General features: G+C 44.0%; 1 protein-coding gene across 1 annotated transcript in view; it reads right to left on the bottom strand.

Moving 5' to 3' along the window:
• Window positions 1–24075, bottom strand: part of LOC138487325 (uncharacterized) — a 2513852-nt gene that overhangs the window by 415227 nt on the left and 2074550 nt on the right. The window lies entirely within an intron of this gene.

Below are 24075 nucleotides of genomic sequence, written 5' to 3'. Positions count from 1 at the left end.
CATCTTTCGAATAATTGACTCCTCTGTGTATATATTTGGACATCCAGAGGGGTACATTAGTAGGAATAACTCTTCCCCTACACTACGGGTTCAGCTATGCATCACTGCTTTGAAGGAGAGTTCTGAAAATGAATTTCCCTTATTGTGTTTCTTTCACTAGCTTTTTAGTTTGGGCTATTAGGTGGTGCTAAAAGCGCTACCTTAAAGCCCAAACTATTGTCATTAACATAAGAGCTTCAAATATGGCCTTTGAAAGGCGGTCTGTAATGCTTTTCCAATGGAGGAGAAATTTGAGGAGGGATACACAGTTGTAATCCCTGCCATTCCCTGCCCCCAGCTAATGTATTCCGTATGGCTAATCCCCCCCTATTCCTGCCCATCTCGGAACTGAGTTTTTTTAGCTCTTCCATGGAGGCAGCCATCTTGGATGACTGTCTCTAAAGAAGTTCTCTGGAAACAGGGAGCCATCTTTGAATGGGAAAGATACCATCTATCTTCCAAATAAAATGATACATTAAATCATGTGAACATAATCTTTTTAAAAATAGCAAAAGTCATTTTTTAATAGCTAAAGCAATTTGCATTTTGGGAGCTTGTTTTATTTAATTTTTTATGCAACCGTTTCTGATTAGGTATATTTTGGGGGGATATGCACAGCCAAGAAAACAAACCCTCATTTGCTCCCCGTGGAGTGAAATGCAGTTCCTCCATTAAGCGTTTGGTTGCAGGAAGAACTGGAATATTGGGGATACACCTTTAAAAATCTCATGTAGCGTGGAGCACTGTGTAGAGTGCTTGAGGTGAGTGTAGTCGGCTGGGGTATGCTGAGATCTGCTGACGTATGGTCCCCCGTAAACTTTGTACAGCTGCGGAGAATGACTTGTTTTGAATTTACCGACTGCTTATGATCTTCGCAGCAGGGCTCCAGCTCCCCAGCATGTCTCCTGTAACTTCTGGAGGCATTATGGACAATTGCCCTACTGCTAGCGCTGCATGTGAGGAAAGAAGATCTGAGATAACCTCTACTTCTAGACACACCGCCGCTGCATCTTCTGGCATGGCAATGCAACCACTCGTCCACTTCACAATAAACCTGGTACCGATGTCTCAGCTCTGTTTTCCTGTAGTCGGTGGAAGTGTGGCAGACAATATACCTTTGGGAAGTGAAGCGCAGTAGGGCCCAAAACTGTAAACTGCCCACTCTTTGAGGGGTGCTATTTCTGGCCACACAGCAAAACACTTGCTGTTTGCTCTACTTCCAAATTGACTGCAGTGATGCCTAAAGATACCTCTTCTTATGCAAAAATCACAACCAATACAAGCGTGATACATGAAAAAATTACATCGCAAAATCTATCTAATGCTGCTGACATCCCTGAACCTTTACATTAAATCTCTGACTTGGGAATGCTAAATAATTGCCAAATCGAAGCAGATACAAATAATGCCATGGCAGCTACTCAAGGGGTGTTAGGGAGAATTCTCAAAAATGTGCTAATTCCCTTCACTTTAGAGACCCCCAGAAACTTTGCTGGATTTTGAGGACTTAATTGTTTTACCTGGAGAGAGTGTGACCCTTTTTCCCTCTCTCTCATGTATTTTGATGTGTGTTTTACTCTTGTGTTCTTTGATTATGGCATTTTAGACAACTTCATAGGCATCATCTTTTCATGTGTGTCACACAGCACCCTCAGTGCAGTGGCAAAGGGAAGCCTTTTAAGCTTTCCCAAGGTTTAAATATCTTCTCTGGGATAAACTACTGTTTCCCAGAGAAAGTAAAGTTAAATTGACTTTACTAGTCTTTTAAAATTCCTAGGCCCAGCACACCCTATCTTACTATAGAGTACTGGAGGGGTTACCTAATATCCCCTATGTCTAGATTCTCATGTGGCAGTCAAATCCTACCCTTTTCTATCGAAATGGCTGGTGGCAGTAGTTTTATAATGAACTATCATGATTTTTCCCGAACGCGAACACCGGTAGCGTTCAATCACGGGAGCCATGTTTTTCAAAATGGCCTCTGACCCCCCCTTATTTTAAACAGGCCCCGGTCTTCTTTTTTTGCCATTTCTTTATGGAAAGGTCCTTCTAGAGTTTTACTCTGTGTGCCAAACCACGTTTGGTCCCTTTGTCACATCGCCTTTGGCGGGCTCCAGGACCGAAGACCGCCTATGGTGCCTGAGTGTCTGGGGTAGGCAGGAAGTGAGGGAGGTGCCCGAAACTCCCTGTGCTTAGTCTCCTAGGAGACCCAAATGCCCTCTGGCGTGATTGGCTGGCTGACTGTCCGGCAAGGACAGCCACCCTGCTGGGTGAGTGGCAGCTAGGCAGGAATGAATGGGAGGAAACTGCATAAAAGGTGAGTGTCTTGGCTTGGAAGGGAGAGTCGACCACTGGAACAAAAGAACCGAAGAGGAGCTGGAAGAGGACATCTTCTGCAACTCCTGGACCGTTGGTTTGCGCGGTGAAGCCCTGCTGCAGATCCGAATCGCCAAGTTCATCTCGACAGAGAAGCCCTTCAAGGACGACTTCTCCCTTTGATTTGGTGGGACCAATCAACTCGTAAGCCACCTGGATACCATTCTCTGAGGTGGTTGTATTTTTCTCAGAGTGCTGCAGGAAACCAAATAGCCAGGGAGAAGGACCCCAATTTGTGTGCTTGACTAACAGCTACCAGAATCGAAGATTTGCCAAGTGCCAGCTTTGACCAGTCCGAGTGCAGTGCAGGAGTCACTCGATGTCCTCCCTCTTGTCCCCACGACTGAGGCTCAGGAACAGCGAGATCTGCAGGAACTACCAGGAACAGAAGTCTTCAGCTGCATCTTTTTCTTCATTTATTTTTTGGATTTGTAAAGCGCACTGCAGCCCGCAGGCATTGAGGCACTATAAGGTAGCTTAAGAAGGCTTGCTTGAGGGTTACAGGAAGCAGCCCGCAGAGGTACTTGAATACATAATGCTTGGTTACAGTACGATTAGTTACAGGGCAAGGATACAGTAGCATAGGCAGGAATAGAGATAACATACGAAGCCTAAAGGACAGTCCATTAAAGTTACTGTGAAAACCTGACCGAGAGAACTTACCTCTCACTGCGAAAGTGCTTGAAACTTTGGCAACTTGCAAGCCTAGTAAGCTTGTGATCCAACATATGAATCTTTCTTTTACAAACTAATTCTGAGAACTTTGGAAAAGACTTTTCCGTTTAACTACGAGAACTGCTTTATTCTATACAAGACATTAGCCCATTGACTTTGGCCTAACCTATTGCATTGAATCGACTTCTCTGGTAAACTCAAACTATTTGCACTGTCTAAGAGTAACTGTAACATTAGTTTTATTAACTTATGCCTTATTGCTCCTACTTCAACGTACTCTGAATGACATTTTGCTCCTCCTTCAAAGTAGTTTAAATGCCTCAGACCTGTACCATGTAAAGTACTGAAGTATATTTCTGTGTGACATAGAGTGCCTCCTTCTAGTGAATGTTTTATAACTGACTGTTGAATAAATTAATAAGTGTTTAACCAAGAAACCTTGAGTATAAGAGTTTATTTGAATACTTGTGATTGTAGACCTCTGTGTAACATCCTTACAGCTCACATTCCCTCTTCAGATAAGCCTGGCTGCTCAGCTCTGCAACCAAAAACTGTTTAGTACAGACGTATACCAAAGGTTGGTTTTGCTTACACCTGTAGTCATAGTTGTGTGTAGTGGCCCCAAAGGGTACTGCATACAAACTCTGCTTAACACTGGTGGCAAGCAGTGAGGATAAATTGTAGAGTTGTTGCATTGAGAGTTCTGCTTTAGTTGTGTTCAAATAGTAACCTTCACAAGGCTAAGCACCACTAGAAAAGCAATTTTATCATGCCTGATATAGATAACTTCAGACAGGAAGCCCTGATCATTCTAACAGTAGATCAACTGAAAGATATGTGTAAGGTCAGGAATCATCCTGTTAAAGGAAAGAAAAATGAATTGATTGAAAGATTGTTGAATTATCAAAGTCTGAGAAGTGGGTCTGTTACACCTACTCCTTCAGCAAATGTGAAATATGATGAGGATGATAATGATTCAGAGTCTAACTGTAATGTTATTGATGAGCAAGAAGAGTTGGATGAGTCTCAGGATGTGAGCCTGTCTGCACCTCAACAAGCTCTTGGGCCTCAACCTATAGACACAGGGATCCTACCAGGTCCAGTACTGAGTCCAGAATGTGTATCTCTTGAAAAAATGAGACTTGAGTTAGAGTTCAAAAAGCTCCAAATACAAACTGAGAGTAAACATCAAGAACTCAACCTAAGGGAAATGGAAATACAACATGCCCTTGAAATGAAGAAATTGTCTCTTGAAAATGTTTCTATCCCAGAGTCTTCTTGGTCTTCCAGTCCTAAGAGACCTTGTATGCCTAAGGAAGCTGTGAGTATGTATGAGGTGAAACTTGATATTTTGGATTGGTGTGGTGCTTTTGAGTATAACTATGGGATTCAGTGTTTCACAGGGAATCAGTTGATTCCTTGGCTTTTGTCTAGGCTCCCCCAAGTTGCAACTGATGCTGTAATGGGGGTGGGGGAACTTGAAAGATTGGAGTATGAAAATGTGAAGCTAGCTTTGATAGTTAGATTTGGAAAAACTCCTTCCCAGTAAATGAAGAGGTTTAGGACCCTCAAAAAGAATGATGGTACCCCCTGGGCTACCTGGATATGTGCCTGTTTGAGAAACTTAGATGGTTGGGTAAAGGGTTACAGAGTTAACACTTTTGAAAGAATGAGAAATCTGTTTATGTTGGAATCTATTTTTGATGCCTGCTCTCCTGAGCGGAGACAGCACTTGGCTGACTCTAAAGAGCTTGATCCCAAGAAGCTAGCAAAGGCTGCTGACTTGTGGGTTGCCAATAGGGCTACTCGGAAGGATTCTGGGGCAACTCAGAAGAAGGATGAAGGGAAGCAGCAAAAGAAAGATGGTAAAGGGAATTCTAATACATCCAATCAAAAGAGGGCCCCAAACAGAAAAAGGGTAAGCCACAAGGGAAACTGAATCAGGCTACTGAAACCTCTGGTGCCAAACCAGAGGGAGGTCAGCAGAAGCCCCCATTTGTCAAGACATTTGGAAAATGTTATGCTTGTGGGTCAACTGACCATGTGAAAGGGGATCCCAAATGCAAGGGTAAACCTTCAGGGGTCCACACTGCCTCCTTAGCTTTCTCCCCAGAGGAAGAAGTACATATCGCAAGTGGAAACTTTCAATTATTGCTGAAGACCCCATTGGGGTCTCTGCTAGTGTTTCTTTAGTGTGCTGGGTCTGTGGGCACAGCAGAATTTAGATGTCTATAATTCAATTCAAGATAACACAAAAGAATATTACAAGGACAGTGTACTTGTAAATGGCCAGGAGACCCCTTGCCATTAGAGACACTGGGGCCAGCATTACAGTGGTGGATCAAACCTTTTTCAAACCTGAGGATGTTGCTAAGGCACCCAAATGCCTCACTAAGCTTGCTAGAGGCCCTGTCCAAATGCTTCCTAGACTACCAGCTCTCATCCAGTGCAACAACATGACTGTCAGACTACCTGTTAGTGTACAAAGTGAGGTGCCTGGGAGAGTCCTGTTGGGGAATGACTTAAAAACTCTTGGAGTTGTAGTAAGCATCCCCAGGCCTCCCAGTAAAAGGGAACAGGAGCAGACAAGGAAGGCCAGACAGATCACCCTAAATGACTCTCAAGAGGTTGTTACAGGAGAACCTATAACACCCAGTCCACAGAAGCTACTAACTGCTATTTCCAAGAAGAAAGAGACAAAAGGGGAAAAGCCAAGGTCTCAGGAATAAAACAAGATAGCACTCCTGTGCATTCAACTAGGACATCTCTGAGAGGACTGTCCACTCGCTGAGGATGAGTGTGAGGAACAACCACAAAAAGTTTAATTAGTTGCTGAAGATTCAGAGCTGGAAGAAGACCTTCCCCCTGTTGGAGATCTGGATCCTAAAGACCATCCTGAGCTGCAGTCTTTACTGGCAGAAGGGGGCCCCTGTAAGGCAAACATCAGCAGAGGTCAAAGAGAGTGTTCTAATCCTGAAGGACCTCGCCAACAGGCAGCTTCCCAGCTGATGGGCAAGAGCCAGGGAAGCACAGGTTGTACTGGGAATGTGGCCTCTTCTACAGTGAACCTATCTAGTCTATCTCAGGGGACTACAGAAGACTTGTAGTGCCTCAGGCGATAAGACATCAGTTCCTACAGTTAGCCCATGAGATTCCTCTGGCTGAACACTTAAGTTTTAAGAAGACCAAGGAAAAGCTTTCCCTCTATTTCTACTGGCCTAAGTTGGGGTCTGATGTAGATAAATTATGTAGGAGCTGTCACACTTATCAGACTTCTGGCAAGAGTGGAGCCAAGAATGTGGCACCTTTGGTGCCTCTCCCAGTGGGGGTAGGAATCAACATTGTTGGTCCCATAGACCCTCCAACCTCTTCAGGCAATCGATTTATATTGGTTGTAGTAGACCATGCTACTAAGTATCCTGAAACTACACCTATGAGGAATGTTACAGCTCAGGCTGTTGCTAAGGCTCTATTTGGTATTTCTACAAGGTTAGGTTTTCCTAAGGAGGTTATCTCTGACAGTGCAGGCCATGTGGAAAAACTGTGGAGTGACTTACAAGTTCTCAGCTGCCTACCATCCCCAGACAAATGGATTGGTAGAGCGGTGTAACCATACTATGAAGAGCATGATAGGTGCTTTAGATGAACCCCTTAGAATAAAGTGGGACCTTCTATTGCCATGCCTTCTCTTTGCTTATAGAGAAGTCCCTCAGGAGGGAGTTGGATTTAGTTCCTTTGAGCTTCTCTATGGTCATCGAGTTAGAGGTCCATTGGCCCTAATTAAGGAGGGGTTGGAGAGTGCTCTGTCCCCCAAGCCAGTGAAAGGCACTGACTATGTGCTAGGTCTCCAAAGGAGAATGACACACATGATGACAGAAGCATCTGATAACTTGAAAGCAGGTCAGGCTCTGGCTAACATGTTTGAGTTTACTCAAGGCCAGAAAGTTCTAGTTATGGTACGTACAAGGCAGAGGGCATTACAGGACACATTGATTGGACCCTTTCAGGTTGTGGGAAAACTTGGAGAAGTCAATTATTTGGTGGATTTAGGCAATCCTAAAGAGGCCCCCAGGTCACACCAACCATCTAAAAGCCTATGTCTCTAGACAGAAGTGGGAGCTTTGCTTCTAGCCTTTTCTCAGGAGGATGAGGAGAGTGAACCTCTGCCTGACCTCCTCAGTGATGTGTGAGATAAGGGCAAGGACCCTCTTTTTTGAAGGGGGCCTGACTCCAGAGGGTTGAGGCAAAATTATCGAAAGGAGATGGAGTCAAAGGCTACCCTTGTCATTAACGCTCTGGTAGTTTTCTTGGCCTAACCTATTGCATTGAATTGACTTCTCTGGTGAACTCAAACTATTTGCACTGTCCAAGAGTAACTGTAATGTTCATTTTATTGACTTATGCCTTTTTGCTCCAACTTCAACGTACTCTCAATGCCATTTTGCTCCTCCTTCAAAGTAGTTTAAATGCCTCAGACATGTACCATGTAAAGTACTGAAGTATATTTTTGTGTGACATAGAGTGCCTCCTTCTAGTGAATGTTTTATAACTGACTGTTGAATAAATTAATAAGTGTTTAACCAGGAAACCTTGAGTGTAAGAGTTTTTTTAAATACTCATGATTGTAGACCTCTGTGTAACATCCTTACAGCTCACATTCCCTCTTGCGATAAGCCTGGCTGCTCTGCTCCGCTACCACAAACTGTGCATTACAGACTTATACCAAAGGTTAGTTTTGCTTGCACCTGTAGTCACAGTTGTGTGTAGTGGTTCCAAAGGTTCTGCATACAAACTCTACCTAACAAGGGGTTGTGCACTTTCAGGCTGTCACTGGTTGCTCATTTGAAAAATCTCCTGATTTGATCTACGAATATCATGAAGCTAAACCTTGAGACTCACTCGTGAGATTGAATGCCAATGTGAGTATGAATGAGCAGCGTTCAACATTGGCGCAATTGAACTAAAAAATGGCATTTTGGAGGGTTTTTTTGTTGATTCAAGAATAGTTCTGAAGCATTTAAACTTCCTGCTTTACACTTCGATGACTTCTGATATTTTAGTGCCTCATGATGCAGAGCTGATTGGTTCTTCTCCATCTAATGGAGTAAACAGGAATGCTTCTGTTCTGGTAATGACCGACTCTCCCTTCTGATATCTATCAACACTTTCTTACAGGAGATTGCAGACCCTATTTTAGCATCAGAGAAGGCAAACTACTCAATCTTTTATAAAAAGCGAAGAAAACACTTGTTTCGGGGAAATGTACTGGGTCTTTATTGGAGTGCTGCTCTTTGTAATAACATTTCCCCTCACTGCACAGTACAACACTCCCTCTGGCAGCTGAAAGCGCTTTCATATACACAGTCGTATTAAAAAAGCAAGTCGTTTTCCTGGTGTGCGTTGTGGCTCTTGCCTGGCTTTTATATAATTTCAGTGGGATTAGGAGCTCTGGATACAAGAACTTCCCTCTGGGTCCTAGAGCCGCAGACATCGGGAACCTGCACATGCTGAACCTGAAGAGCCCATACTTCACCTTACAGGAGGTAAGCATGTTGATGCTGCTTCATTATACTCTCTTTTCTGGAGCCAGTGATCAAAGTGAGCGGGAACGGTCGGGAGCGGTATTCCGCTACTTTTATTTTTTTCTGTTTGCCATTCCTCTACTTTTGACAACCATATTCATCATTCTATATAGAGGATTTGTCCATTAATGTCCCTGTGCAAGTGTAAAGTTGTTTTTTTTGATTTAGGTACTAGTAACTTAGACCAATGCAATGTCCCGGCTGCAACACCTTGTGACATGTTGCACACTATGCTTCCGCCTACCCGCTCCCCTGCTGAGACCACAGTTCCACTACTTTTTTCAGTACACTTCTACCACTCTCTTGAGCCAGTTTTACTTGGAAATTGGTGACACATTGGTGAACTAGGGAATGGGGGAGGTGTCGGAATGTCATCACATGCAGCTACCTCCCACAAGGAAACATGTTGGGTGCAGCAATTTGGACTGGGACACACATGACCTGTCTGCAATGTCACAAATTACTAGATACTTGAGAATGGCTTGCTAGTTCCGTACTCGGCAGCACAATAGCACAACCCACCCAGGGATGTTGACAGGACTTGCAGAGCCGTGGTTGGAAAAAGATGCTTCGAACCCCCTTATTTGCATAGATATTTACATCATAAAAATGCACAGAATGGATATTTAATACTGCAGGAGATCATGGGAAATAACATTAAAACAAGTCGCCAGGAGTAAGCCAAGAGGCAAAATGTGATGCTGATATTTGAATTGCTACTGTTAATAGTATGTATAAAACTTCATTAATTAATTAGGATCTGGCAATATGAGGAAGGAGTACTTTGTGTGAGCTAATCATTTGTAAAGATGCCCAATTTCGGCATATAGGGCATAGCGAGATAAAATGATTTGCCCAGGATCACAAACTTTGTTTAAGAGGGGAAGCTGGGATTTGAGACCAGTCTGCAACTCAGACACTTCCAAACATCTTCCCAGTAGTATTGTGGATAAATGTTGTTTGCACCAGGTCTTTCTGCAATGTTGCTTTGAAAACACCATCTGACTGGAATGTAGTGAAAACAAAATGTGACTGCTTTCCTAACTGGTGTTTTTGCAACACTTTCACAATTGCTTTTATTTTCATGGTGTATATATTTGGCCATATTGTCTAAAGTAGCCATATGCTTTTATTTCAGAAGCTACGGATGGGGATTATATTATCTTCAAAAGGTATTAAACTCCAAGCAATGCCTGCATTATCTTTAGATTACCCGTGAGCCCTTCTAATGAGTTATGATGCTCCTGGAAGGAAGATGTGGCATGCGGGGTATAGACCACAGAAACCTCCAAATCTGATGGGATAGTGCACCGTTTATGTACCTCATTTGTTTTTTAGGTGCCACCCATAAACAAGATGATTCAAATGCCTCATTCCATTCAGGACATGGCTTTCCAGTTTTTTAGTTTGAGCTCTTAAGTGGTACTTTAGCACCAAGTATAAACAGAATCTATTTGCAAAGGTGTACAGGTAAGCAGCAGGTGGGATGTGACAACACTGAGCATGTGGGTGGTATTAGTTGTTTTTAGCCGCCCATTAACTGTCTATAGTCATGCCAATCCCTTTTAATATTCAAACCCACTATCTTCATTCTCCCTGGCCAAAACATCCCCCAGAACTATTTGAGCTAGTTTAATTGCCAATAACTTCAAACATTGTGCTGTTTTGGGATGCCATGATTATTTCTAAACTGTTTTTAGTTTTGGCTATTAGATGGCGCTGAAAGTGCTCCCTTTAAGCTGAAACTATTGTCATTAAAATAAGAGCTTTAAAATAAGAGCTTCAAATATGGGCTTTGAATGAGAGTCTGTAATGCTTTTCGATGGAAATGACATTTGGTTATGGATCACATGGCCATGCTAATCCCTATGGCCATTCCCACCCATTTCTTGCCCCGCCTCACCCAAAACACCTACACGTGGCAACTCTTTGAGCTCACTGTAATCAAACTTTACCATCAAGTGCCTGCCAGTGTTTTTTCAAAGCATTCTGAGAGTTAATTACTTAATTGGAGTTAGAAACCCACTACTGGTTTAATATTTTTTTTTACATGTCTGCCTTCAGCCACTGGATTTATAAGCACTATGCGTGCCCTTCACTGAAGTCCTGTTAAAAACATGCCTTGGCAAATCCAACAGTTGTGTCAAAGGCCCAAACTATTGGCATTGCCAATGTTTGTTCAGATACATGTTTGAAAAGTGTCATTACTCATTAATATTTTTAAAAAATGGTTTTATGAAATTGTTTTTGTTGATACATGAATGATAATTGTTTAAACTGAATTTTTTAATTCCAATTAGATAAGTAGATGAAGATTGAAACTGAAAACCCTCGGCACGTGAGAGGAGGATGATGAAAGAAAAAGAGTTCATAAAGGATAAACCTCTAAACCTTGCCGGGTCTGTACAGGACTCACTTGTGATGCTCCAACCGCATGAAGGTTGGTACCTAAGACGTGAGGCATGAAGGAGGGAGAGAAAAATGACCAGCCTCTCGGGCCCACACCGACAGAACCCACACAGGCCCAAAGAGTATTTGTATGAGTGCATCACGCCCATGCAAGCCATTTAAGTCCTCTGTTGCTCTAGAGTGATGTAAAAGCTACGCATCACGGATCAGTGTTCATTGATACATGAAATATAATTAATTCATTCATTCATTCATGCTGTCATTTGTTATAGCGTTTCTCACCATAATTATGGTCCCAACATGCTTTTGGTTGAACGCCTTTGGAGGGACCCGAATCCAAAAGTGTGGGAGAATTTGGGAGGTGTTATTATGCATTTGTGCATAGCCATTAAAGTTATGCGACGGTGGCCAAAACATCAGAAAACAAATTCAGACCGCTTCACCTGAATCATTTAATATGTATGGCATGTGCTGAGCAGAATGGGCAGTTTGTGATGATATGAAGCGCAATCAAGCCTCTACAAAAATCATGGGGGTAATTAATTATAGGGGGGGAGAGGGGTGTTTGTCCCCCCCAACTTTCATGGCACACCATTGTGTCCCCATTCATTTGGCTGGGGCACCTTTTCTTCAGATGTCATGTCCCCCCTAACATTCTCAGCAAAGTTACTCCAATAAGAAAGACATGTGTCTGAATGCGGCAAGTATGCCTTTGTGAACAAGGCAGAGCTTCGCAGGTGCTGGCAAAGTCCTCAGATCAATTATTCAGACCCCCTGAAATGCACACCCCCTCGGTTGCTGATACGTGACAAAACTAAGATGTGTTACTGAGCAAAATAAAAAGAAGCCTAGCGAAGCAGCAACGCCAGCACAGCCAGCGACAAATATGCTAACAGCTAAAGGGCCATTGACTTCATTACCATGAAGAACCATTTCTGTTCCCACCACATACGATATGGTGTCTGCACAAAATCATCACCAGAGGACTTCTGAATGTGGAGGCAACTGTTACCCTGACAACAGGGAGATTGCTCTGTGATTGTTGTTTCACAATCAGCTCGAAAGCACAAGTTAAACTATGTCTGCAGATTATCAGGGACATCTACAATCTGTATCATTCGTCTGGGCCCGATTCACACACATATGCACGGGAGCAAATGATGTGAGCATCTCAGATGTGCACCTGCTGTGTTATATCTGCAACATAACCCCTATTGCGCAACTTTGTGAATCGTAAATACACCGGACCATCTCCACGTTTTAGGCTTTGAGAATCAGGTGAAAGGCAGGAGGCGCAAATTAGAGATGATCACAGATCGGCTCATTTTCTCCTGTGCACATATTTGAGAATATGGCGCTATCTGTCCGTGTTGCGAGACACATTGTACAGCCAGGTACAATAAGCTCCCTCTGTCAGACCTGCAGCAGATCACTGCGTGCATCACATTTCTTTTGCAGTAAATGGAATTTTGAAGGCACTTGCAGTGAAAGAAGCCAAAATGTGCGCCACTGTACATCCTCGAACAGTGTCTTTAAGTGCCCGCAGTCATTTCTGTTACATTTCTGAGCGTAATGGAGTCGAAGATACAGTATTCTCCAATTCCCGTGGAGCACGAGGCTCTATTCAAGTTTTGGCACAATCTTCACTGCCCTTACATCATACATTCTGGCTTTCAGGCATCTCCTGGGCACATAGGAAATTGAAACATTAGATCTTTGTAGTAGATTCCAGAAGGTATTGAAATGTCCACAGGCAGGCGGGGCCGTAACATGTGATACAGACATTTTGAAATAGATATTGAGCAAAACGAAAAATGCAGGCAATAATTATAAAGGTATCACAATTTAGGAAGACCACTGAACACATTTAATTTCTAACTATTAGAAACCCGTCCTGCGAATAACAAAATACTTTTTGACCCTAAACATTGCCTGATTTGTTTTTATGCACTCCAATTAGGCAAAAACATAGGGCCCAATTTACAAACCAATGAGCATATCTTTTTTTTTTTGCCGTACTTAGTTTATTCCAAACCATATACACTTGAAAAGAAAAAAAAGACAAATCAAAGTCCTGTTAAACAAATCACAAATTCCTCCCCTTTAGCACATTATAAAATTCAGAACATTTTCTACGTACAATTTTTCAACAAATTTCATATAATAAAAACACAGATAAATAAAATGTATTCAATGATCTTCACTTTCATCAAACATTGTGCAACCTTAATTAAAAAAAAGGCGTTGGATTGCCTTTCAAAATGTATTGCCAAAAATATTCACCATTTAGAGACTTGATTTCATAAACAAATCGGCAAAACAAATCCTTTCTTATTTCCTGCAACACGGAGCATGTTATCATCAGATGTTTTAATATTTCAAGTGGGATTCCAAAGAAGCAACACATTGCACTTACCCTTTACCCTCTAATGAACACAACTTCCCCAGTTAATACCAAATTAAATCGAATTCTCATAACATTTCTCTAAAATGTCTATCCGGACTTTGTTTCAAACAGTTCATGACTTACTCCTTTACTCACATGTCAGAATCCAGTCCCGGTCCAGGATTTTCCTTTTCACCAGAACCGGATTGGTCAACAAGGTTTCTAGAGAGACTTTGTATTTCGCCATGATAAGTTCACAGTTATCTTTGAAGGAACAGAAAGGTTCTCACAAAGACTCTCCATTTGCGCTCCCATGAGTGCATACAACGTATTGGATTCGCCTACAACTAGCTTCCTGTATAATAAAAACATCTTCATATGTACCCAGGACATCAAGGAATTCAGGCCTTTTCAAATCACAGCATGGTTATAGGCACACATGTTGGGAGGGACAATGCTTTCGTCCAAATAAGTCTCTCAAGCTTATCCAGCCCCAGTTTCCCGTGCAGGTGAGCAACTTCCAGGCCATATAATAACGAAGGGACAACGTTCTGTGTGAAAAACTAGACCAAGGGCTGCACAGTGAACCGACAATACTTTTTCCCAATGTAAAACATTTGTCCTGCATACCGTCTACCCTTGGCCCACAGTGCACTCTTCCCAATATTATGTTCCATTGGCCTGATTAAACCAAATCCTAAATATTTCAAATTGGGAACAACAGAAAATACAGCCAGACCCATTTTCCACTTGAAGTGTACTGGTTTATGTTTCCTTCCTTGTGGCAAAAAACACTAGATTTATTCAGACTCACTAGGAGACTACTTATTTTTATGTCACCTTCAAAACGTTTCAAGAGTCTCTGTAGGCGAGTAGGAGTCCTGTCTATAAGTAAGAAATTGTCCGCATAAGCCACCCAGGAACAACGTTCCCCATTTATCGTCCTCCAGAAACTCACCCAAATCTGAGAGACATAGATTAAAGATGTAGGAGGCCAAAACGCACCTCTGCCTCAAGTCTCGGTCTGTTTTTATGGGTTTGTTGTCATCTCCATTTAGGTTTAGCCTCCTCTTTACCACAGTGTCACTGTGAAGTTTGATACAAATATCCAAGATGTAATTAGGAAGGCCCTACCTCAAGAGTTTTGACCATAGCCTTGCTCTCACTACTTTATCAAATGCAACGCTCAGGTCATCACTCGCCACATAAATAGGCTCCTTCCGCTCGGCACTGGCCTGATCGATTAAGGACTGGATAAGCAGGCCACTGGTGTCTGCTCCAATCGCTCTCCTAAATCCAGTCTGGAATTTGGATAACTGTTCTGTAGCATTACTCCAGTCCTCTATACTCTTTTGAACACACCTAGCAAAGATTTTGCTCGCCACGTCCAAGAGAGCGATCGGCCCATAGCTCAAGGGTTCTAGACTGCTCCCCTTCTTAAGGATTGGTGCAATTATTGAGGTGTGCCATGTAGAAGGCATTGGGCCTCATTACAACCCAGGCGGTAAGTTCCCTACTTTACCACCATGGTGTAAACTCTGTTTACACCATGGTGGATGGCGGATTTACCGCCCCATTCCAAGGTGAGTGGGGCGGTAAATCCCCATTCCCCATTTGCCCTTCCCCATTCCCATTTTTGCCCCATAGGGCATAATGGGAGTGGGGAAGGCGCTAATTACGGCACCGTAAATTACGGTGCCGTAATTAGCACCAAGGAGGGTTAGCGCCTTGCATTTTAACGCCTGCTAAAAGCAGGCGTTAAAATGGTAATCAGGCGTTAAGGGTTAACGGCGCCGATGGCGCCGTTAAACCCTTAACGCCTGGGTTGTAATGAGGCCCATTATTTTCTTTTTCAAGACATTTTGGAATAGTATGTGCAACATCGAGGCCCATAATTCAGGAATTTGATATATGATATGATATGATATGGCATTTGTAACGCAAATTTGTTTCAGTACTAAGTTGCAGAGCCCAATTGGGCCCGGGGCTCGTTTTATTACTGAGCATAGATTATCAATATGGAAGTACAAACATCCCAGAAATCATTACAAGCCACACTAACAATTGCACAATTCAGTCAGTGATATAGCTCTATGAAGTGTTTACTCCAAATCTCTTCAGGGATAGGATTGATCAATTCCGTATCCGCCTTCCCAAATTTCCTCCTGCTGCCTCATCGCTGATTAACAAAGCCAAACAACTAGATAAAACCCAGAGATACCGAAGCATCTCTGAGATGTCCCTGAGCAAATCTCTTTGAATCACATTTGCACGTGCACCTCTCACATTCAGCTCTAGATTTTCTCCACTTTTAGGCTTTGCGAATAAGATGTAAGGCATCAAGAACCAATCTTACATGAGAAGAGCATCTCGCAATTTTCTCCAGTAAAAATCATTGAGAACCATGCCCTTAGTATTCAATTAGCTTTTTATTTGCTGTCACAAATTTACCGGATGGACACAACTCTAGTCAGTAGTGTGGGTTTCATAGGAGGTCATTACGACCCAGGCGGTAAGTACACCAACTGTACCACTACGTTTACACCATGGTGGATGGTGGATTTACCACCCCATTCCAAGGTGAGTGGGGCGGTAAATCCCCATTTCCCATTTACCCTTCTCCATTCCCATTTTTGCCCCATAGGGCATAATGGGAGTGGGGAAGGCGCTAATTACGGCACTGTAAATTACGGTGCCGTAATTAGCACCAAGGCGTTTTAGCGCCATGGATTTTAACGCCTGCTAAAAGCAGCCGTTAAAATTGGAATCAGGCGTTAAGGGTTAACGACGGCGTTAACCCTTAACGCCTGGGTCGTAATGACCTCCATAGTGTTTTAATACACTAAACCAAAATAACGTGTCAGGTAAGTACTGGTAGCGACTTCCAGACATGGAATTAGAAAGGGGGAAACAACTAAGGAAGGCTTTTCAGCAAATCTTAAACTATGTGGGGTGAGTGTTTAAGGGAATGTGGCTTAGGATAACACCAGAGTTCCCGGGTGTTGTCTTCCCCTCACCAAGGACTAAGTGTATTGTTCCAGTGCAGAAATGGGAGTTAAGGTAACATAATTTTTCTAGTCCAGTATTCTGATATCAGGCTGGGGTCTCTCTCTCTCACTCCGATATGTACCAGAGTTCAAAAGCTAAGTCCTTGTTCTCTTTGTTAACCTCCCCAAGTTCCCCTAGGAAATGGCAGTTCAATAACCACAGTTACTCTAATAAGAACAGTCTATTTCTGAGTCTCGGAGGAACCCTGCACCCTGGCTTCATCCTAATCTGGGATATGCAACGAACACCCTCAGGTGATGGATTTTGGGGGTACCAAACCCTCTTTGGGCATTCTGGTCCCTATATTTACATAGTTTGGTGGTCTAATTTTGAATCTGCCTCGTGTTGGTGGTTCAGCAGTGGGCACAGTTTCTACTCTTCTGCTAGACTTTCTTGGCAATCACCTAGTTCTTATCATTCCTAAGGAGCGACCTCAGGGTTTGAGGATTGGCCATGTGGAATGATTGCCTAGCTATGGACCTTCTCCCTGCACTTTGGGCTGGGAAATCATGGTTCACTCAATCCTGTGAGGGCCTGGTATACTCCCACTGGGCTGCATTACAAGTTTGGCGGTAGCCTTGCTGGTAAAACCGGCAGGCTGCCGCCAAACTTGTGATTTTTTCTGGCACCCGTGAATGGGCAATTACCGGGTCCTTACAGCCCAGCTGAACCCGGTAATTGCCCACTCATGGGCGACAGAAAAACATGCTGCCCATTCCCATTTAACCTCTAGGGCTCAATGGGAATGGGGAGGTTGGATGCACTGGCACCATTTAGAATGGTGCCGATGCATCCGACATGCTCTGCTCGCGGGTGCCGGTACACCCACCAGGTCAGACCAAGCGGGCTGGAAGGCACCTGCAAGCAGAACTCGTAGTTTGCTGATCTGGTAACAACTGTACCAGCAAGCTTACCGTTAATTTTGTTACCGGACCGGCAAACTTATAATGAGGCCCACTGACTTCAATGAGGTTGTTCTGACACGTCTTCACCCAGTTCTGAGATCTGAAATTACACTTGCCAGCCATAATCTCCCTTCTCAGCCACAGGATGAATATCTAGCAAGTTTTTATTTCTGCTAGCTACTTCCTAGCATTTGTCGCTGGCCATCACTATATGGTATCCCTTCCAGAGACTTTCCTTTCATGTATTTATTTATTTATTTATTTGTTTGTTTGTTTGTTTATTGGACATTTGTATGGCGCCAATACACAAGTGTTTCCAGGTGCCACAAGACAAGAGGACCAGCAAACTTATAATGAGGCCCACTGACTTCAATGAGGTTGTGCAGACACGTGTCTTCACCCACTTCTGAGATCTGAAAATACACTCGCCAGCCATAAAATCCCTTCTCACCCTCAGGATGAATATCTAGCAAGTTTTAATTTCTGATAGCTACTTCCTAGCATTTATTGCCGGCTATCACTGTCTGGCATCCCTTCCAGAGACTCTCCTTGTATGTGTGTAGTAATTAATGAATTTGTTTATTGTTTGTTTGTTTATTGGACATTTATATGGTGCCAATGCACAAGTGTTTCCAGGTGTCACAAGACAAGGCAGGCGGGTGGTGGAGGGGGGGCAAGGGAATCATGAGCATAGAGCAACAAAAACAAGAAACAGTTATATTGGCCTTGTGACAATCCTACCGTGCAAGTGCTTGAAAAGGTTGGTAACTGTAGGGGTTGGGGGTAGCAGGAGTGAGGTGACCCCAAGGAAGGGGGCAGGGAAGTGCTGGGGGGGCAGAAGGAAAGTGCCAGCGGAAGCAGGAGTGACGTGGGAAGGGGGCCAGATTGGCTAGTCCGGGAAGTGCTAAGTGCCAGGGGAAAAGGTTGACAGGAAGGATGAGTGCTGAAGGAAGGGAGGACCTGATTGGACCAGTCCGTGAGAGGGAGCTTGAGGGCAAGTGATAGGAAAAAAAGGATGGAGGGACTGTTGGGGGTTGGTCTGGCCCCTGTATGACTCAGAAGGGACCAGTCCCCAGTCATTGCGGCAGAGGGGGAGTTGGCACGTGTGAGAAACCTGAAGGTGTCTCACCTGCTAGTCCCTGGGGATCTGTCATCCAGGTGGCCAGGACACACCCATCGCTTTTGGATCGAGTTACTGGGGGTGGACCAGTGCGGGAGGATCACCTGACTGAGGCGTCTTCGGGGAGTGGGACACCAGATGGTAAGACGCTTTATGCCCTTCCCTGTAATGCCTTTACCTCATCCTATCAGATAGAATACTTAGGAAATGAACCATCCCCTTTCCCAACACAAACACGTACACACTTTCCCACAGACAGCTCACTATAAGAGAACATGGACTAACACTCGAGCAGTCAGGCAGGGTCAGGCAATTATTGACCATTACACACACCTGACTTCCATTACACTTCCCCACGGATAAAAGCCGCAGCACGAAAGCACACTCTGAGTGAGGCAAAACACATGAGGAAGCAGCAGTTCCAAGATGGCAGTAATTCAAGGCAAAGGAGAAGGGGATTACAAGGAGGGAAGTGCTCTTGACCTTTTTGACAAGGAAGTGTTACTTTCATGAGCCTTTGAGAATAGGAAATGGAAAACCAGGAAACAAGGCTAAAGAATCCTGCATTGTGTGTTGGAGGTACCAGGGGCTCTCCTGCGTCGATAGTCAAGGCAGGGAGAATTGCTTGCCGCTGTGGTACTCTACTTGGCTCCTACAACAAAGCAGTGCCAGTGAAGTCATCACAGCCGGTGAGATGGGGAGACCGATACCAGACTGATCTATGTTGAAGCCAAGGTTACAAGCGGCAACATTGCATAGTGAATGCTGAAGCAAACAGTGTATGACGCGTATGTGATAATCAATGTGATTAAAATCGAACAACAGATGAGTGATTGAACTTTGAAGCCAAGATACGATACCCTAGACAGAGTGGCCCTGGCACCGTGTGCATGCTCCTTTGAAAGTCTCTGTAAGGTATCCAACTGAAAGGTGGTGAAACCGAAAGAGTGTAAAGAATTTTGAATCAAAGTGGCCCTACAATGGGTCAAGTAAAACGCTGTACACAATCGAAGGTCTTCGATGTTAATAATGTAAAGAAAGCTAAATTGAAATTGGTCCGAGCCCGGCGGAGGGAGACAAATTGAACATTGTGTTGAGTGGGATCGGAGCCCGGCTGAGGGGAATGCATGGTGAACCATGAGACACCCGAGAAAGAATATCCTACGAGAAATTGGATGCATGAATATCCTACGCACATTGTGTTGAGAGGATGGGTGTTTTTCAGCCCCTAGCAGCTCCCTGCTGTCAGTACCTGGGGCGAAGCAGGAGAACCCCACACATAACTTTTAAAATATATCAGGAAGTGTAATCAAGAAGCTTTATTCATGTCTTCAGAGAACAATTTTTCAACATCATTACTGATGCAATTGCTCCTGCAAAAACATGCTTTTGGGGGTTGAGGTTGGAGAAGGAAGGTAGGTTCAGTGTGCAGATCCCCAAAGCTCTTATTGTCCTAAACAGCTGTTTAGTGACCAATAAATTGGGACTTGAAGCCAAAAGAAGCCAAATTTATTTGTTGTTTTATGGACTTTCAATAAGAGCTTTGGGGATCTGCGCACTGAACCTACCTTCCTTCTCCAACCTCATGTTTACCTGTACTGGTGTTTACTAGGGGGTGCCAGTGTCATTGCAGCAGACCATACCTATTTCCCTATATCTGTGGTATCAACTAGCGCACTGTCTATTCACGACCCCAAGTTTTTCTATTTCTGCTTTTGGGGGTTGTCAGCTTTTGAAAAACAGGAACTAGGACACACCACCAACATAAACAATAGTCCACAATCTGGCAACAGCCAATGCCTCCTCTATTGTGTTACTTTCTGGTCCTAAAAAGTGAATTTCAGCAAGTTGACAGGTCCTTTCCAGTGGCTGAGCCAGAGAGTAGGAAGAGAGGGGTGGCCACCACCTCTTTAACCTCAACTCCACTCCTAATGGACCCCTTCCTCACTTTTGGTGAGCCCCTCTTGCCACAGATTTGGCTGCCTGTTCTGGTTATCAAGCCTGCGGGTTGATCACCACATGTCTTTATGGACTTCATCACAACTGCCTGCTGGCCCAGTGTCCTGGTAGAAACTCTTAGAGCCCTGGAGTGGGTAAGGGAATGAATGTTTCAATAAATACGTGCGCGCGTGCGTGCTTGCGTGTGTGTGTGTGTGAGAGAGAGAGAGAGAGAGAGAGAGAGAGAGAGAGAGAGTAGGGGGCAGGCGAGGGAGTGAGTCAGTGTGCATGATAGTTTAATGCATGCATTTAAGTTTGGTGCGGGAGGGATGCCACAAGCCCACACCAGCAGCATGATGTATTTATTTTAAAGTGGCAGTGCTGACATGAATCAAGGGCACTATCAGGAAATGGGTGTTTTACAGTGGCAATACTGGCATATATTTGGGAATAGCCAGTATGACCAAGTGTTTTACAAGGCCATGATACCATATATTGTAGACAAAGGCATTATGAACATGTAGCTTACAGTGGCAGTCCTGGGTTTCATTATTTAGCTGTCACACACGAAACATTAGAAGTAGCTGAGGCAGATCATCATTGCCTAGTAAGGGGGTAGAGATGGCACACATTCACAATTGTGTTGTTATTGGACTTCCCAGACTATCCCCAATCCAAACGGCTCTTCTTTCACTGTCTACATGATTATCTTCACCTTCCTGCTGTCACTGCACCACCTTTGGGCAAAGGGATGATGAACACAGCTTTACGGGGAATTTCAGAAATCGCAGATGGTTGGAATGTGCAGCGGCTTGACATAAGGCTAGATAGCACTAAAGGGATTTTTAATTACAGCAACAAGAACAAGCAAATATAAAATGTCTTGGTTCAGGAATCAAAATAAAAGTATCTAGAAACAGTTCCAGAGCGGTAGTGCTTTCACATCTCATGTCACTCCATGTGATAACCCTTGTCATTGCTTTGAGATGTCAATTTTACTGAGCTCCCGATTGCTGGTCTATTGAGTACATGGCTCTGAGCGTTCCTTAGCCAGTGTTCTCTGGTCTTCCTCAAGCTTGCAGGTCTCGTCCAACAAGGCCAGGCATTGAGCACGTTTCTCCAGCAGTGCCTAACTCCACCAGGGTTTGGTGAAGGTGCCTAGGGTGCCCTCAACCAATGGACTACCTGGTCTAGGACCCTGGTCCCCTTGACTCTTCCCAGCCGACCTCCCTATGAAAGGATCTCTGTCCCATGGTCAGATTGCACCATCTCGTATCTCATTCCATCTGAGCTGAGTACTGCCCTGGACTAAACTGGCCCAATGAAAACCTCCCTGATCTTACTTCCCAGAGGTGTCTTGGCTTCTACCCTAGTAGGAGTATCTCCACCACTGGCTTTTCGTTCTCTTTCTTTCCCCTCATATGATCACCTCCTTCACTCCCCAGTAATTCTCCTTCTCCCGATGACATCCCTCTGCTTACTGAGGACAACTGTGCTTTGAGGTTGTTGCTTGATTGTGATCATGCACTGGGTTGAGGGTAATGTGGTTTGGTATGGGCTGGCATGAAGTTACTTAAATGCCTCTGCCATCCGGGATTTCAGAAGGGATATATTTAGGCTTGGAGGTTCTCTACCTTCCTCTAGAAGCCTTGGTCTTCGTGCCTTTGTGAGTTTGGACCTCCCTTCTCTGCTGGTCTGTGATTCTACAGTCAAGACATCTTTAGCTAAGTGGGCTAGGTTCTCTATTATTCGTTCTCCTTTTTCACTGGGAACTTGCAAATGTGTAAGCCTGCAGCGCTCTGGGCGAAGCACCCTTGCACTGTTCCAATGTGACTTTGCAATTGCTGCACCTCAGCCAATCGTGCAAGTATTAATTCTAATGATAACTGATTCCCTGGTAACCACGCTATAAAAATCTATGTATTTCTCGGTTTGTCTGGGTTTTTCAAAAGTTGCAACTTTGTTTCTTCAAAGGGGTAAGCTTTGCTTCCTAGATAGGAGTTATGGGTTGAGTTAGGGGGCTTACCCATCTCTCTAAAGTGATTTATATTATGGTCTGGATTGTTCTACGTAAGTTCCCTCTCCCTAGCCTCATTATTGCCAAGGGCATGGGGGTGAATGGCTTCTAGGTACCACTGCAAATACCCTCCTCATGACCTTGAGGTGTTCTTGTGACTGTCCACTGCCTTAAAGGGGGGCAGAACCGACTTAGCTGTGGGAGTGCCCCGGGCAATAAAAAAATGCTGCGCGGTGCCCCTGGTCTTAAGGCCTGGGGGGGTGCCACATGGTTTTTTCCCTACTGTACTCTAGTGTAGGGAAGTGCATGTCCAAAAATGTCAGCATGGAGACAGACACAGGGGGTGAAAAACTGGGCATCTCTGGTGCCAACCTTCTCGCCCCCTAGCTAACATTATGCAGGTAAGGGTTCCCCATAACTCTTTTCTGCATTACAAAATTGTGTATACTAGCGATATTGTGTTAAGCTGTACACAATTAATTTCATATTCTCAAAAGGGGAGGTGGGAGTGGGATAAACCAAAAACTACAAATATAATGAGTTAACCTTTGCAGCACTGTGAACACACACATCTGATACAGGGAACCCAACAGATCTCTTGTAATCAGACAGAGACCCATTACAAGCACATGCAGTAACAGTAATTACTACATGAGGAAGTGATGAGTTGAAATCCAACAACCCTGAAATAAGAGCCTTATCAGCAACATCCAAACAGTCATCCCAGAGAGACAGGCATTTAACACTTCAGGCCTTTTCCTTTCGAGTGACATTGCTGCCCAGATTAAGGCCCTTCCCCATTTTCTGCTTGGTTTCCTGCAAAAGCCTAAACTCCATCCTCTTCCCTTAACCCCAAGATCTGAGAATTTGCCAGCTAGCTGGCAAGAAAATGCTAGCTCTTATAGACAACTAACAAAAGTACCTGTTCTTCGAATGCGTTCTGTAGACAGACATGATAACACCCTCATCAATGGTTGAAAAAGAATGATCCTGTAGTTCGCTGGTCTTCCTCACCCTGGCATGGTGCAGCTCGTTGTAGTTCATTGGGGAGCAAATATCTCAGAAATCATGCATTCTAGGGCCTTGAAACATGGTTTTCGAGGGACCTCGAGTTTTGTTCCTTGTGTCGCTACCGGTTGAGAAACAACATTCCCTGTGAACATGGTTTACGGCTTTGCCGGCAGGCACTATCTTGCAAACATCCTCTGGAAAAGTAATTACACCTGCTGCTGCAAACATTTTTGTTTCCCTTCCCGGTCAACATGGTTGACGGTTTTGTAAGGCTTGTTTAGATACAAAAATGTTCTGGTTCGTCGGCTGGCCACAAAGGCACAAACACATTTTGACTATTGTCGAAATCCAGGGAAAGGGGTGGGGTGTCAAAATGTCATGTAGCCAGTAATGTCCTCAGGGTCCTAATAGGTAAGTATGCAAAATCTGGTGCAGATTGGTGAAACAGCCTGGAATTGAATAAGGAATACCACTTCGCAAAGCCACGAAAGTATAATCAAATGTTGACTTTTGGTGAAATCCGGGGAAAGGGGTGGCGTGTTCAAAATGTATGCAGACAGTAATGTCCA

Source organism: Ambystoma mexicanum, chromosome 9, assembly GCF_040938575.1.
Source record: "Ambystoma mexicanum isolate Mex_15411 chromosome 9, UKY_AmexF1_1, whole genome shotgun sequence".
Lineage (NCBI taxonomy): Eukaryota > Metazoa > Chordata > Amphibia > Caudata > Ambystomatidae > Ambystoma > Ambystoma mexicanum.
The sequence above is the reverse complement of the archived record's forward strand: the minus strand, read 5'-3'. Positions and strand labels throughout refer to the sequence as shown.